The 15,510-nt window shown below is 49.9% G+C and overlaps 1 protein-coding gene across 4 annotated transcripts in view; it reads left to right on the top strand.

The window, feature by feature from the left end:
• Window positions 1–15,510, top strand: part of UNC13B (unc-13 homolog B) — a 1,232,326-nt gene that overhangs the window by 855,797 nt on the left and 361,019 nt on the right. The window lies entirely within an intron of this gene.

Below are 15,510 nucleotides of genomic sequence, written 5' to 3'. Positions count from 1 at the left end.
AACCACTCCTGCGACCAGGACATCGAGGCCACCCTCACCCAATCGGGGTTTGGGAGTCGCGATTCCACCTGTAAAGGTGGTCCCTTCGACTGTGCCTCAGCCTCCCTCTTCCGTCACGGAGCCGGAGCTGATTGCCCCAGGTCTCCGGGAAGAACTGAACCGGCTGGTCCAGGAGGCCATCGACAAAGCGATGCAACGACTCCAGGTCCCTCTGACACCGGCACAGAGAGTGGAACCGGTCACCGACCCGATTCCAGCAGCGCTGGCACCGCTGCTATCCCGGACGGAGGCGCTCATGACTGCCCTTCCACCGGTGATTCCCGGGTCTCCATTGGCTCCGGTGCGCTCCCCGATGACTGCTTCATCGGGAGGAGAAACACCGTTCCGCATTCCTCCTTCGGGGGTAGTGCCTCAGCCATTGACGCCATGCCATCCCTCGCCACCGATTCACTCATCGGGGGCGATACGCACATCGGCGCCTTCGATGCCGGCACCGATGCCCCCCAGGGTGTCCGCGGTGCCCTCGGTGATTCCTTTGATTTTCTCGGAGCCTCAGCCGGGCCCTTCGGGTATCCAACCCCCCTCACGTCCTACAGGTCAGCCTTCTGATCCTTATGACACTTGGGGTGATGATACCTCCACAGACACCGATGATTTACCTTCTCCTCCTTCTCCTACTGAAAGTAGAAAGCGTTCTCCTCCAGAGGACCTCTCTTTCATTAATTTTGTGAAGGAAATGTCTGAGATGGCCCCTTTTCAGCTTCAGATGGAGCAAGATGATAGGCACCAGATGATGGAGCTTCTCCAATTCCTGGAGTGATCACCTCTATTCCCTCTTTTCCCATAGAGGGAATAGAGGGATCACCTCTATTCCCATTCATCAAGTTCTCCTTGTCCTCCTCAAAAAGAACTGGGAAAATCCTGGATCCATCGCCCCAGTATACAGGAAAGCTGACACTACTTATCTAGTACAGTGAGCCCCGGGCTTTCAAAAGTCTCAGCTTGACCACCACTCAGTTGCGGTAGAGTCAGCTCAGAAGAAAGCAAAAAGAACGAAGCCACACTCCTCTTCCCCTCCTGTCAAGGAACACAAGTTCCTAGACAATATTGGTCGACGAGTGTTCCAAGGGGCCCTGCTCATCTCTAGAATTGCTTCTTATCAACTGTACATGACCCAATACAATAGGGTCATCTTCAAGCAAATACAGAACTTCTCTGAAACCCTGCCTGACCAATTCCAAGAACATCTTCAAACCCTTGTCAATAATGGCTTTGAAGCATGAAAGCATGAGATATGAGCAACTTATGATATCTTCGACACCTCCACTAGAGTGTCTGCAACTGCCATTTCGGCACGGCGCTGGGCCTGGCTCAAGTCTTCGGATCTTCGCCCAGAAGTACAAGACAGGCTTTCCGACCTCCCCTGTATTGGTGACAATCTATTCGGTGAACAGATTCAGCAAATAGTGGCTGAGTTAAAGGATCATCATGAGTCCATCAAACAGCTCTCATCGATACCTTCTGACTTCCCGTCTAGACAGCCGTCCAAGAAGGACTCTAAGAAGTAATTCTTCCGGCCAAGGAAGTACTATCCTCCACCGACAAGGACCCGAGTGACGAGGATTTATCATAAATCTCAGCCTCGCAAACAGAAGTCACAAGCAGCTCCCCAGCCGGGGCCTGCTTCAGGCTTTTGACTTTCACTTGGAGAGCAGCAGCCTAATTCCTTTGCCAAGCATACCGGTGGGAGGTTGACTATGCCACTTTCATGGAATGTGGCAAACAATCACAACCGACCAATGGGTGCTGGCAATCATTGCTCAGGGTTACCATCTGAATTTTCTTGCTGTCCCACCGGACTTCCCACCGCTACAAGCGTGGAGACTAGCCGACCACTCTGTCCTTCTGGAGCAGGAGGTTTCCCTTCTTCTCCAGTTAAGAGCAATAGAACCCGTTCCTCTTTCGCAACAAGGCCTAGGGTTCTATTCCCGGTACTTTTTGATCCCCAAAAAATCCGGGGGCCTTCGTCCAATTCTGGACCTACGTGCCCTCAACAAGAACCTCCAGTGGGAAAAGTTCAAAATGGTAACCTTGGGCTCACTTCTACCTCTTCTACAAAGAGGAGACTGGCTCTGCTCTCTAGACCTCCAGGACGCATACACCCACATTGCGATAGCTCTAGCTCATCGCAAGTACCTCCGGTTTTTAGTAGGCCCAAAGCACTATCAATACCGGGTGCTTCCATTCGGCCTAGCATCGGCACCACGAGTCTTTACCAAAGTCTCGTAGTTGTCGCAGCCTTCCTCAGGAAAGAAGGTGTTCACGTCTACCCCTATCTAGACGACTGGTTAATCAGGGCCCCAACCCAGCAAGCCGCTCGATCGTCCCTGGATTTGACCCTACACACTCTAATCTCTCTAGGATTTCTTGTCAATTACGAGAAATTATTTTTAGTCCCATCTCAAACCTTGTCTTTCATTGGGGCAGACTTGGACACCTTACAGGCAAAAGCCTTCCTACCTCAACAATGAGTACAAACCCCCGTGTCTCTCGCTCACCAGTTGCAGTCTCAGTATACAGCAACTGCTCGGCAATTCCTTGTCCTTCTCGGACACATGGTGTCCTCAGTCGATCTCACTCCAATGGCCCACCTGGCCATGAGAGTCATGCATTGGACTCTACGTTCACAATGGACTCAAGCGACTCAGCCTCTGTCAACCATTGTCCACATCACCGACGCACTCTGTCTGTCTCTCGCCTGGAGGAAAGATCAGAACAATCTCCTCCAGGGACTGCCTTTTCATCTACCAGATCCTCAACTCATTCCCACCACCGATGCATCCAACCTCGGCTGGGGAGCTCATGTAAAGGATCTTGGTCTCCAGAGGAAGCCAAACACCAGATAAATTTCCTGGAGCTTCGAGCAATGCGATATGCTCTCAGAGCTTTTCAGGATTACCTATCAAATCTCGTCATCCTGATTCAGATGGACAACCAGGTGGCCATGTGGTACATAAACAAACAAGGAGGCACAGGCTCCTTCCTTCTGTGTCAGGAGGCCGCTCAGATTTGGGCGGAAGGGCTCTCCCACTCGATGTACCTCAGGACCACCTACTTGCCAGGAGTGGACAATGTCTTGGCGGACAAACTGAGTCGGGTCTTCCAACCGCACGAGTGGTCGCTCAATCCCTCAATAGTGACCTCTCTCTTCCAGCAATGGGGATATCTCCAAATAGACCTCTTTGCGTCCCCTCAGAACCACAAAGTAGACAATTACTGCTCCCTCATTCGGAGCGAGCGCTCTCAGCCCAGAGATGCATTCTCCCTCTCGTGGGCAGCCGGTCTGCTTTATGCATTCCCTCCACTTCCTCTTCTCTTGAAGACTCTCGTGAACCTCTGTCAGGCAAGGGAACCATGATCCTGATAGCACCTCACTGGCCACGCCAAGTGTGGTTTCCAATACTCCAGGATCTCTCCATCCGCAGGCACATTCCCTTGGGAAAGGACCCGCTTCTGATCACTCAGAACGACGGATGTCTACGCCATCCCAATCTTCAGGCCTTGTCCCTGACAGTATGGATGTTGAAAGGTTAATCTTTCAGCCACTTAACCTTTCAGATTCGGTTTCTCGTGTCCTCATTGCTTCACAGAAGCCTTCCACAAGAAAGTCTTATTCCTATAAATGGAAAAGGTATACATCATGGTGTTCTTCACAGTCCCTTGATCCCTTTTCCTGTCCAATTCCGAGATTTCTGGACTATCTCTGGCATTTATCGGAATCTGGTCTGAAGACTTCCTCAATCGGAATGCAGGTCAGTGCGGAAGCCGCCTTCCATAAAAGTGTCGGGGATGTTCCTATATCGGTACAACCCCTCGTAACACGTTTTCTTAAAGGTTTGCTTCATATCAAGCCAACCTTATGGCCTCCGGCCTCTTCTTGGGACCTTAATCTGGTTCTTGGTCAGCTCATGAAACCTCCATTTGAGCCTCTTCACTCCTGTGACCTAAAATATCTCACATGGAAGGTGATTTTCCTTTTAGCTATCACTTCAGCTCGCAGGGTTAGTGAGTTATAGGCCCTAGTTACCTATCCGCCTTACACTAAACTCCTGCAGGACCGGGCGGTACTCCGCACTCACACTAAGTTCTTACCTAAGGTAGTTTCGGAGTTCACATTAATCAATCCATCATACTACTACCTTCTTTCCCAGGCCCCATTCCAATCCAGGAGAACAGGCTCTGCATACCCTCGACTGTAAACGGGCTCTAGCGTTCTACCTAGACCGTACAGTTGCCCATAGGAAGAGCACTCAGCTATTCGTCTCCTTCCATCCCAACAAATTAGGGCAACCTGTGGGTAAGCAGACTCTCTCCTCCTGGTTGGCGGACTGCATATCTTTTTGTTATCAGCAAGCAGGCATTCCTTTTCAAGACCGTGTTAAAGCACACTCTGTGAGGGCCATGACGACTTCAGTAACACACCTACGATCGGTGCCGCTTCCTGACATTTGCAGGGCTGCCACCTGGAGCTCACTCCACACTTTTGCAGCCCACTATTGCTTGGACAAAGCCGGAAGACAGGATTCCATCTTCGGCCAGTCTGTCCTGTGTAACCTGTTTCCAACGTGACGTACCAATACCCTTCCGCCTGCCCGGTTGGGTTCCGGATGCCCTCTACCAAATTCCACCCCATTTGTTGTGCCTGTTGCACGCCGTTGGGTACATTTGGTGCATGTTCAGACATCCTCAGCTCGGTACTCACCCATATGTGAGGACTACCATCCTGCTTGTCCTGTGAGAAAGCAAATGTTGCTTACCTGTAACAGGTGTTCTCACAGGACAGCAGGAAGTTAGTCCTCACGAAACCCGCCCGCCGCCCCGCGGTGTTGGGTTCGTTACGCTTTGTTGTTTTATTTTTTCGGCACTGCCTGTAGCTATAAAATAAGACTGAAGGGGGACCCCTGCTGGCTGCAGGGTTAGTGCCATGCTTGGCATGCCCAGTAGGGGCCAGACAAAGTTCTGGAAACTTTGACAGACGTTTTCCGTGATTGGGCTCCATCCTGATGATGTCACCCCTATGTGAGGACTAACATCCTGCTGCCCTGTGAGAACACCTGTTACAGGTAAGCAACATTTGCTATATATACATATATATATATATATGGTGATAACCTTTTATTGAACTAACTGAACATATTTTTTCACTTGCTTTCAAGTGCTAACATTCTCTTCCTCACTACTTTATCTAAGATGAATTTCTACCATCAGTGCTGCATACATCCAGTAGCACTGTAGAAATGTGCTGGCTTATGAGCAATGGTTAGGCTTGATAGAATTAGTAGTAAAACTGGAATCATTTGATACTGACTGACTTCCTTGTTTATATTTCCGGCGAAGCCATAGAACCTGAATGCTGTTTTATTCCTTTCAGATCAAGGTTGAGACACATTGAATCTTATTTGATATAGATTTTTTTTCCATAAGCACAGAATAGGGAAAAGTCATTTTTAAATAAGACAGGTATTTTGAGGGAAACTACCAGTGGATGAACAAATGACTTTTCAGTGTTACACTATTAGAAATGTATCTCAAAGTGAAAAAGACTGCTTTTTTTTTTTTATTTTTTATTTATTGAATTTTCAAAAACTGCAGTTACAAGAAAAATCTTGTCATTTGTAATTACAAGGATAAATTTAAGTGAAACCTCATATTTAGAGCGTTTACATTTTTATAGTAAACAAAATTCTATAAGAAATAGTGCAATGCTACCCCTATTATCTACTAAATAGCCGGTATTTGATCTACGAGAAGACTCTTAAGGTGGTCTGGATCTGTGAACAAATAATTTTCCCTTCATATTTAACAACACACCTGCAAGGATATTTAAGTAAGAAAAACCCACCCTTATCTACTACTTCTTTACTTAAGACCAAGAATTTGTTCCTTAGGAGTTGAGTACTCCTCACCAGGTCTGGGAATATCCATATTCTCTGCCCATAAAACAATTTCACTCTATTACGAAAGAAAAATTTCATAACATTATCTTTATCCCAGGACAAGCAGGATATAGTCCTCACATATGGGTGACATCACTGGATAGAGCCCTATCGTGGAAAACTTTGTGTCAAAGTTTCTAGAAACTTTTGATTGGCACACTGAGCCAACTGAGCATGCCATGATCCCTCAAGCCACAGGGGTCTCTCTTCAGTCTTCTTTTTTCCCCACTGCTATTAGCTTCGCGGTGAAGGAGCCCTGTGTGATAGTTTTGGTCAGCGTTTCGATGGTCTGGGGAACTCCATCTTGTAGCTTGTCTTCTATGGCCGTGGCTCCAAGCAGCTTCCGAAAAAGCAGAGGACAGAGTGTATAGGGTTAGTCTGGGTTAGCAAGCGAGAGTAAACATTAAGTCTATGTCTCATTTTCAGTCCCAGATTCAGGCTGTCAGCTCCCACAGGGACGTCAACAGTGCTTCAGGCAAATCCCTCATGAAATGCAGAGAACAATTTCACTTTTTGGATATTTGCTACAGAACAAAAACACATTAAATACCCTTAGACTATATGAGCAGTCGGGGCCAAAACCTCCTTACATATTCCTGCTAAAATTTGAACTAGAGATGTGCTGAAAAATATTGTAAATCCCAAGTATTCTTTAGCTGGCGGGGTATTTGTATTTGTAAATCCTGGGTATCAGTGATTGGTGGAGTATTATATAGTCTGCAAATCCTGGGCATTATGAGAAGGTAGAGTATCCATGGTTGTACGTACCTGGTATTCCTTGGATAGCAGAGTATTTGTGATTGCAAACCCTGGATACCCCTGAGATAGCGGAGTATCTGGTTTGTAAATCTTGGGTATTCTTGAATGGGAGTATAAATCCTGGGTGTGAGCAGATGGCAGAGTATCAACACATGTAAAATCCTAGGTATCATTGGATGGTAGAACATGTGTGTCTGTAAATCTTGGGGAGGTCAATATTCAAAGCTGGACGTTTAAGCAACAAGTTTCAAGGTATATTCAAGCATAGAAACAGACACAGAGAGATTATGGAAGAAAAGGATAAATGGTCCATCCAGTCTGCCCAGCAAGCTTATGGTAGTAACTGCTGGCCATACAAGCCACCTTTATACTTATCAGTTTCCCAGACTGTCAAACTCAGGGCCCTTATTGGTTGCTGTTTGAGTCCAATTCCCCGTTCCGTCTTGCCATTGAAGCAGAGAGCAATGCATCAACAGCATTGAGGCTTATTGGTTAAGGGTAGTAACCGCGCATCAGCAAGTTATTCTCGTGCACTCTTTTCTTCATTCCCGTCCTCTAGCCTTAAGGGATCCACAGTGTATAGAAACACAGAGCAGCAGCACAGCTAAGCTATATATCAAATAATTTACATCCGTGATACATACCGGTAGTACATAAACATAAAACATTATATTATATATGAACATAACTTAGGCCTAGATTTTTCAAAATGCTACATTTATAGCACAGATATCAACTGCATTGGAAAAAGGGGCGTGGCTAGGCACATTTGCAGCCTGCCACATCGCATCGGGAAAACGTGGAACGCGGCGGTGTGGCATTGACTGCTGTGATATCGGCTGCGCTACTAATCTTTTCCCCCATAGCGCCCTGGGGAAAGCTGTAGCTATTTCTGGCGAAATTCCCCACGCTAACATGCGATACTTCATCTCTCACAGCGCTACCAGTCCCTAATTTGCCTTAACCCCACCCTAACTCCTCCCTCTTCAGAAAAAATGTAAAATTTGCATACGCAGTTTTTGATGCGCTGATTATCGCATGTGATAATGCCGTAACGCCCACAATAACAGCATATCGCAAATAGAAGAATGAACCCCCTTAGATACATGACAACAAAACTAAGAGTAAGAAGAATGGAGTAAATCCCAGGTATTCTCACAAGGTGGAGTATCCGTATTTTTAAATCCCAGGTATTCTTACAAGGTGGAGTATCCTTGTCTGTAAATCCCGGGTATTTTGACAGGATGGAGTATCAGTGTCTGTAAATCCCAGGTATTCTCACAAGGTGGATTATCTGTCTCTGTAAATCCTAGGTATTCTTACAAGGTGGAGTATCCTTGTCTGTAAATCCCGGGTATTCTCACACGGTGGAGTATACGTGTCTGTAAATCCCGGGTATTCTGGCATGGAGTATCCATGTCTGTAAATCCCGGGTATTCTCACACGGTGGAGTATCCGTGTCTGTAAATCCCTGGTATTCTCACAAGGTGGAGTATCTGTGTTTGTAAGTTCAAGGTATTCTGGCATGGAGTATCCATGTCTGTAAATCCCGGGTATTCTCACACGGTGGAGTATCCATCTCTGTAAATCCCGGGTATTCTCACACGGTGGAGTATACATGTCTGTAAATCCCGGGTATTCTCACAAGATGGAGTATCTGTCAGATCGATCCAGTAAAGTGCGGCCGCGTTTACCCCGCTCCTAACTCGCGTTCTACTCACTTTCCGGCCACGTTAGCCCTTCCTGCGATACACTATCCCCTTTAACCTACTCCTACCACGTCCTAAAATCCCCGGGCAACCCCATCCGCACGCGGCATGTATATTGCATGCAAACGATCGAATTAGCTATTCCCTACCATCCAGTAACGCGCGCCCCGACTATCCCTTTTTTACCCTGCCGTTTAACCTGCTAACTTACCGCCTACCCCTACCCCTGTGTTAGAGGCAGGGTAAGGGTAGGCGGCAAACTTTCCCTCAGCCCCCGCTCTCCTGCCCTGGCTGCGTCCATGGGTGCTGGTCTCCGGGGCAGCCCCAATCCTCTCCCCTCCTCCCGAAGCAACAAAAGCAAAAAAAATCGAAAAAAAAAGTTGCAAGAGAGAGAGGGGAGAGAGGACGGGCAATCCTACGCTCGGGATGGCCAGTCCCTCACCCCTCCTCCCGAGGCAAGGCGCGAAAAGCAGCCTTGCTCCGGGAGGAGGGGAGAGAGAACTGGCAGTGTGAAGCGACCAAGCGACTTACTTTTTTTTGCAGCCCTCTGGAGGAGACGGCCATCAGCAGAAACGGATCGCGGCTCCCCTCCCCTGCCTCCCAGCGAAGATGGATGCCTGCACAGGGGAAAGCGACCCCTGTGCGTGCAATTGGCCGCTCAAGACGTGACGTCACATGCCGTGACGCCAAACGTCGTGACGTCACGTCTTGAGCGGCCAATTGCACACACAGGGGTCGCTTTCCCCCGTGCAGGCGTCCATCTTCGCCGGGAGCAGCGATCCGTTTCTGCTGATGGCCGTCTCCTCCGGAGGGCTGCAAAAAAAAGTAAGTCGCTTGGTCGCTTCACACTGCCAGTACCATCACCAGCACCGATGCCCGCACCAAAGCAGATGACAGACTTGACACTATTGGCGCCGATACTCGCCAAGCTAGATGCTCTTCTCAGTGCCATTCCGGTTCAACCTCTTCCACTAGGATCAAAAACTCCGCTTCCCAGTCCTAGCGATGACGATGTCTTGAAGAATTTACCGATGCCTGAACCAATACCAGGGCCATCGGGCATATATCATCTGAGACCTTCCTTTTCGCCATTGCTTCCATCGATGCCACCAATGAAACCGTCGATGCCTTCAATGCCACCATCCCATCCTCACTCCACTCCTCCTCGACGACATTCTTCGGACACCTGGGATGAGGGAGACACCGATACTTCATCGGAGGATATTTTATTGGATACTTCCCCTCCAGAAGAGAGGAGAAAGTCCCCTCCAGAGAACCTCTGTTTTTCCAATTTTGTAAGAGAGATGGCTGATACCATTCCTTTTCAGTTAGCCACAGAAGTGGACACCAGACAAAAAGCCCTAGAGGTTTTTCAATTTGTGGATCCTCCTAGAGAAGTTCTGGCAATCCCTGTACATGAAGTACTCGTGGATCTCCAGCACAGACTATGGGAACACTCTTGTACCATACCACCGGTAAACAAGCGGACTGACGCCACTTACCTGGTGCAATATCTTCCAGGTTTTCAGAAAACTCAGCTTCCACAACAGTCTGTGGTGGTGGAGTCGGCCCAAAAGAAATCGAAGAGGATCCGACCACACTCATCTACGCCTCCTGGGAAGGATCAAAATTTTCTGGACACCCTTGGCCAAAAAATGTTTCAAGGGTCCATGTTGGTTTCCAGAATTGCATCATATCAGTTATATATGTGTTACGGTTACCAGACGGATATAGTGGAACCACAGTTTAGACCGCTTACCTAGTGTAGTAGTATTCGGGACGCTGGGGATTAGTGCAGGCACTGGACGGCAGTCCGGGTCAGGACAGGCGGTAAGCAGAGTAATCCAAGGTACAGTCCGGGTCGAGGCAGGCGGCAGGCAATCAGGAATCACAGCAAATAATCCAACAGGGCAGGCAGCAGACAGAATATCCAAGGCACAGTCCGGGTCGAGGCAGGCAGCGAGCAATCAGAACCACAGCAGATAATCCAACAGGGCAGGCAGCAGGCAGAATATCCAAGGCACAGTCCGGGTCGAGGCAGGCAGCGAGCAATCAGAACCACAGCAGATAATCCAACAGGGCAGGCAGCAGGCAGAATATCCAAGGCACAGTCCGGGTCGAGGCAGGCAGCGAGCAATCAGAACCACAGCAGATAATCCAACAGGGCAGGCAGCAGGCAGAATATCCAAGGCACAGTCCGGGTCTAGTCAGGAAGCGAGCAAAACAATATCCAGCGAAAGCTCAAAGACAATCGTGGCCGAAGCAGGAAACAGGAGAACTGCACTCCCTTAAATAGTTCCAATTTCCCGCGCAAAGGGACTCCGTCGGCGTCTGACGTCAGGGGGCGTGGCCAGGATCCGAATCGCGCGGGACTCCCCTCGCCGTCGCGCGATTTCAGCAAGGCCAAAATGGAGGGTCCCCCCAGCACTAGCGAACCCGCGCTGCCGATGTCGCGGAAGCTGCCCGAGTGCGCCCCGGACCCCGGACGGACCCTGCCTCGCGCCGTGCCGCTCCGGATCGCGTGAGTGCCGTAACAGTACCCCCCCCCGCAAGCCCCCCCCCTCCGCCCCGGAGGACCAGGCTTGGAGGGATAACGACGATGAAAGGCCCGGAGTAACCGAGGGGCCCGTATATTACCAGAAGGCTCCCACGTGTTTTCTTCCGGGCCAAAGTGCTTCCAAGAGAGGAGGTATTGGAGCCGCCCACGCACACGTCGGGAATCCAAGATAGCCTGAACTTCGTAGCGATCATCCTCAGGCAGAACTGGGAGCGTGGGCTTTTGCAGACGATGAGGCCAGGACAGTACGGCAGGTTTCAAGAGGGAGACATGGAATGCGTTATGAATCCGTAAAGAGGACGGGAGACAAAGTTGATAAGTAACCGGGTTAAGCCGCCGCTGGACGGGGAAGGGTCCAATGAAACGCGGAGCAAACTTAGCAGAGGGCAATCGCAAGCGAAGGTGACGAGTACTCAACCAGACGAGGTCCCCACACCGGAGGGCAGGAGCCGGAGACCGCCGCTTGTCAGCCTGGCGCTTCATGGCAGCGGCGTGTTTAGTCAACAAGGCATGAGTTGCAGTCCATAACCGGGACATGGAGGCGACGGTAGTGTTGACTGCCGGACAATTAGAGGATGGACGAACAGGCAAAGGGAAGTTCGGATGCCGGCCATACACCAGGAAGAACGGAGAACAACCAGAAGCATGATGGACAAGGTTGTTATGGGAAATCTCAGCCCAAACCAACAGAGAAGCCCAATCGTCCTGCCGTTGATTCACGTAGGCCCGGAGAAATGCCTTCACCGATTGATTAGTCCGCTCCGTAAGGCCATTGGATTGAGGATGATAGGCGGAGGAAAACGCAAGATTTACCCGTAGAAGTTTACAAAGATTAGTCCAGAACTGCGCCGTGAACTGGACACCCCGGTCGGAGACAATATCGAGAGGGAGTCCATGGAGGCGAAAGACATGGTGCAAGAAAAGACGAGCCAGTTCAGGAGCGGAGGGCAACCCAGGAAGAGGAATGAAATGCGCCATCCGGGAAAAACGATCCACCACCACCCAGATGACAGTATTCCCCGCGGAGGGAGGAAGATCAGTAATAAAGTCCGTGGCAATATGGGTCCACGGAGCCGAGGGAGGAGGGAGCGGCTGTAACAACCCGAAAGGTCTCCGGCGAGGCGTCTTCTGGGCCGCACATACGGGGCAAGAGTCCACAAAATTCTTGACGTCCCTCCCCCAGGTAGGCCACCAGTAATGCCGAGAAAGGAGTTCCTTGGTGCGAGCAACCCCAGGGTGCCCCGCCAGAGGCGCAGAGTGGGACCAGCGAAGAACCCGTAAGCGGAGACGTTTGGGAACGACAGTCTTACCGAGAGAGACCGTGAATGCGGCAGCCACTTGGATCCTGGCGGGGTCGATGAGAAAGCGAGGAGGGTCGGGAGCATCAAGAGAGTCAAAGCTCCGGGAGAGAGCGTCCGCGCGGACATTCTTTAGGGCAGGCCGAAAGCGGACCAGAAAAAAAAACCGGCTAAAAAAAAGTGCCCATCGGGCTTGCCGGGGATTCAAACGCTGGGCAGTAGCCAAATATTCGAGATTTTTATGGTCCGTATAGACTGTGATCACGTGGCGAGCTCCCTCTAAAAGGTGTCGCCATTCTTCAAAGGCTAATTTTATAGCCAAGAGTTCACGATCACCGATGGTGTAATTACGTTCCGCAGGCGTAAATTTTTTGGAAAAAAATGCACATGTTACCCACTGGTCCTCTGCTGATCGTTGGAGAAGCACTGCCCCTACTCCCACGGCAGAGGCGTCTACCTCGAGAGTAAAAGGTCGTGCCGGGTCTGGACGGCGGAGACAGAGATCGGTGGTGAACTCCTCCTTCAAACGATGAAAGGCCAATACCGCCTCTTCTGGCCAGGGCTGCATAGAGACACCTTTCTTCGTAAGCGCTGTGAGGGGTGCCACTAAAGTGGAGAAATGGGGAATAAACTGCCTGTAGTAATTGGAAAAGCCCAAGAACCTTTGTAAGGCTGTCAATCCCACCGGTTGAGGCCAGTTGAGGATGGCGTTGAGCTTGGCAGGGTCCATGGACAACCCCCTGTTGGAGACAATGTAGCCGAGAAACGGTAACTGCGGCTGATGAAAGACACACTTCTCTAGTTTGGCGAACAGACGATGGTCACGGAGACGTTGGAGGACTTGGCGGACGTGAAGCACATGTTGAGACAAGGAGTGGGAAAAGATCAGAATATTGTCCAAGTATACTATTACATGGGAATAAAGAAGGTCACGGAAGATGTCATTAATCATGTCCTGAAATACCGCGGGGGCATTACAAAGCCCGAAGGGCATCACGCAATATTCATAATGACCATCATGGGTATTAAACGCGGTCTTCCATTCGTCCCCCTCCCGAATTCTGATCAAGTTATAGGCCCCTCGTAAGTCCAATTTGGTAAAGATTTGCGCCCCCTTAATGCGGTCGAATAATTCCGAAATGAGAGGAATTGGGGTACTTGTTTTTCCTGGTGATAGAATTAAGACCACGGTAGTCGATGCAAGGTCTTAAAGACCCATCCTTCTTTTTAACAAAAAAAAATCCGGCTCCAGCCGGGGAGGTAGAGGGTCGTATAAAGCCGCGCTCCAAGTTCTCAGCAATATACTGGCGGAGAGCCAGTGATTCAGGTTCCGATAAGGAGTAGGTGCGTCCCTTGGGTGGAATCTTTCCAGGTAGGATTTCAATGGAGCAATCATATTTGCGGTGAGGTGGTAAAGATTCTGCGTATTGCTTGTTGAAAACGTCCTGAAAATCCTTATAGGAATGTGGTATTCCATTAACAAGTTGCGTAGATTGCAGTGGAATTTCTGGAAACTTCTTGAGGCAGTGTTGAAAGCAAAATGGACTCCATTTCGCAAGGTCTAGAGACGCCCAATCTATGTGAGGCTGATGAAGGCGTAACCAAGGTAATCCTAGGATTATCTGATTAACAGATGACGGGAGTACTAATAGTTGAATGCTCTCTTGGTGGAGGAGACCGGTACGTAACAGCACAGGTCTGGTAATCTGGGTGATATGCATTCCCACTGGTCGTCCCGAGACAGAAGTTACCGACAGTGGAGTGGCCAAGGACTCCACCGGGATCTGATATTTCTGTACCAGAAGTTCCTGGATGAAGTTGCCAGCCGCCCCTGAGTCTAGGAATGCCTGCAGATGCAATGGTTCGTTGTTTAAACAAATGGTTGTAGGTAACAATACTTGTGGAGAGGGAGTGGTGGAACCCAGGGAGGCCTCTCCTACCCGACCTAGGTCCGGGAGTTTCCCGGTTTGTTAGGGCACTTGTTCAGGAAATGTCCGGCTCCTGCACAATACAAACAAAGGTTCTTGGCTCGTCTTCGATTGCGTTCCTCGGGAGTCAGACGAACCCGATCAATCTGCATTGGCTCATCTGTATCTGTTGACATCTGGCCAGATGCTGGAACAACCATCGGTTGCTGAAATGTTGGAGCCAAACGAAAATTTCTCCGAGTGGCGGCTCGCTCTCTAGTTCTCTCCTGGAAACGTAAGTCCAAGCGAATGGCGAGTCGAATCAAACCCTCCAAGGTCTCTGGAGGATCTCTACCTGCCATCTGATCCTTAATATTCTCCGCCAGGCCTTGACGGAAGATGGCAGTCAGACTTTCCTCGCCCCAAGCAAGTTCAGTGGCTAAGGTGCGGAAATGAACGGCGTATTCCCCAACGGTTCGGGAGCCTTGCTTTATCTGAAGGATATCATTAGCCGCAGAGGACGAGCGTCCTGGCTCATCGAATATCAGGCGAAATTCTTTAAGGAACCGATCTAAAGAATTGAGGATAGGATCATCTCGTTCCCATAGAGGGGAAGCCCAGGCTAAGGCCGGACCCTCTAACAAGGAGAGGATAAAAGTAGTCCTTGTCTTATCGTTGGGAAACGAGGCAGGTTGCAGAGAGAAATGCATTCTGCATTGATTAATAAATCCTCGACATAATGCCGCAGTTCCATTGAAACGAGGCGGTGGTGGTACCCTGACAGGGGTAGGGGTCACCACTGCGCTAGGTGCGGGTCCCGTTGGTAGGTGGGCTAAGGCATCCATACGTGCGACCAGTCGGTCCAGGACCCCTGTAACTTGATCCAGGACCCCCTGCTGTTGTTGGATTTTATTAGCCATTCCAGGAATGGCTTGTAAGGCGGTCAAATCCACAGGCTCCATGGCTTCGGCCAACTGTTACGGTTACCAGACGGATATAGTGGAACCACAGTTTAGACCGCTTACCTAGTGTAGTAGTATTCGGGACGCTGGGGATTAGTGCAGGCACTGGACGGCAGTCCGGGTCAGGACAGGCGGTAAGCAGAGTAATCCAAGGCACAGTCCGGGTCGAGGCAGGCGGCAGGCAATCAGGAATCACAGCAAATAATCCAACAGGGCAGGCAGCAGACAGAATATCCAAGGCACAGTCCGGGTCGAGGCAGGCAGCGAGCAATCAGAACCACAGCAGATAATCCAACAGGGCAGGCAGCAGGCAGAATATCCA

Source organism: Rhinatrema bivittatum, chromosome 1, assembly GCF_901001135.1.
Source record: "Rhinatrema bivittatum chromosome 1, aRhiBiv1.1, whole genome shotgun sequence".
In the NCBI taxonomy this organism is placed as follows: domain Eukaryota; kingdom Metazoa; phylum Chordata; class Amphibia; order Gymnophiona; family Rhinatrematidae; genus Rhinatrema; species Rhinatrema bivittatum.
This window is presented reverse-complemented; position numbering and strand designations above follow the sequence as displayed.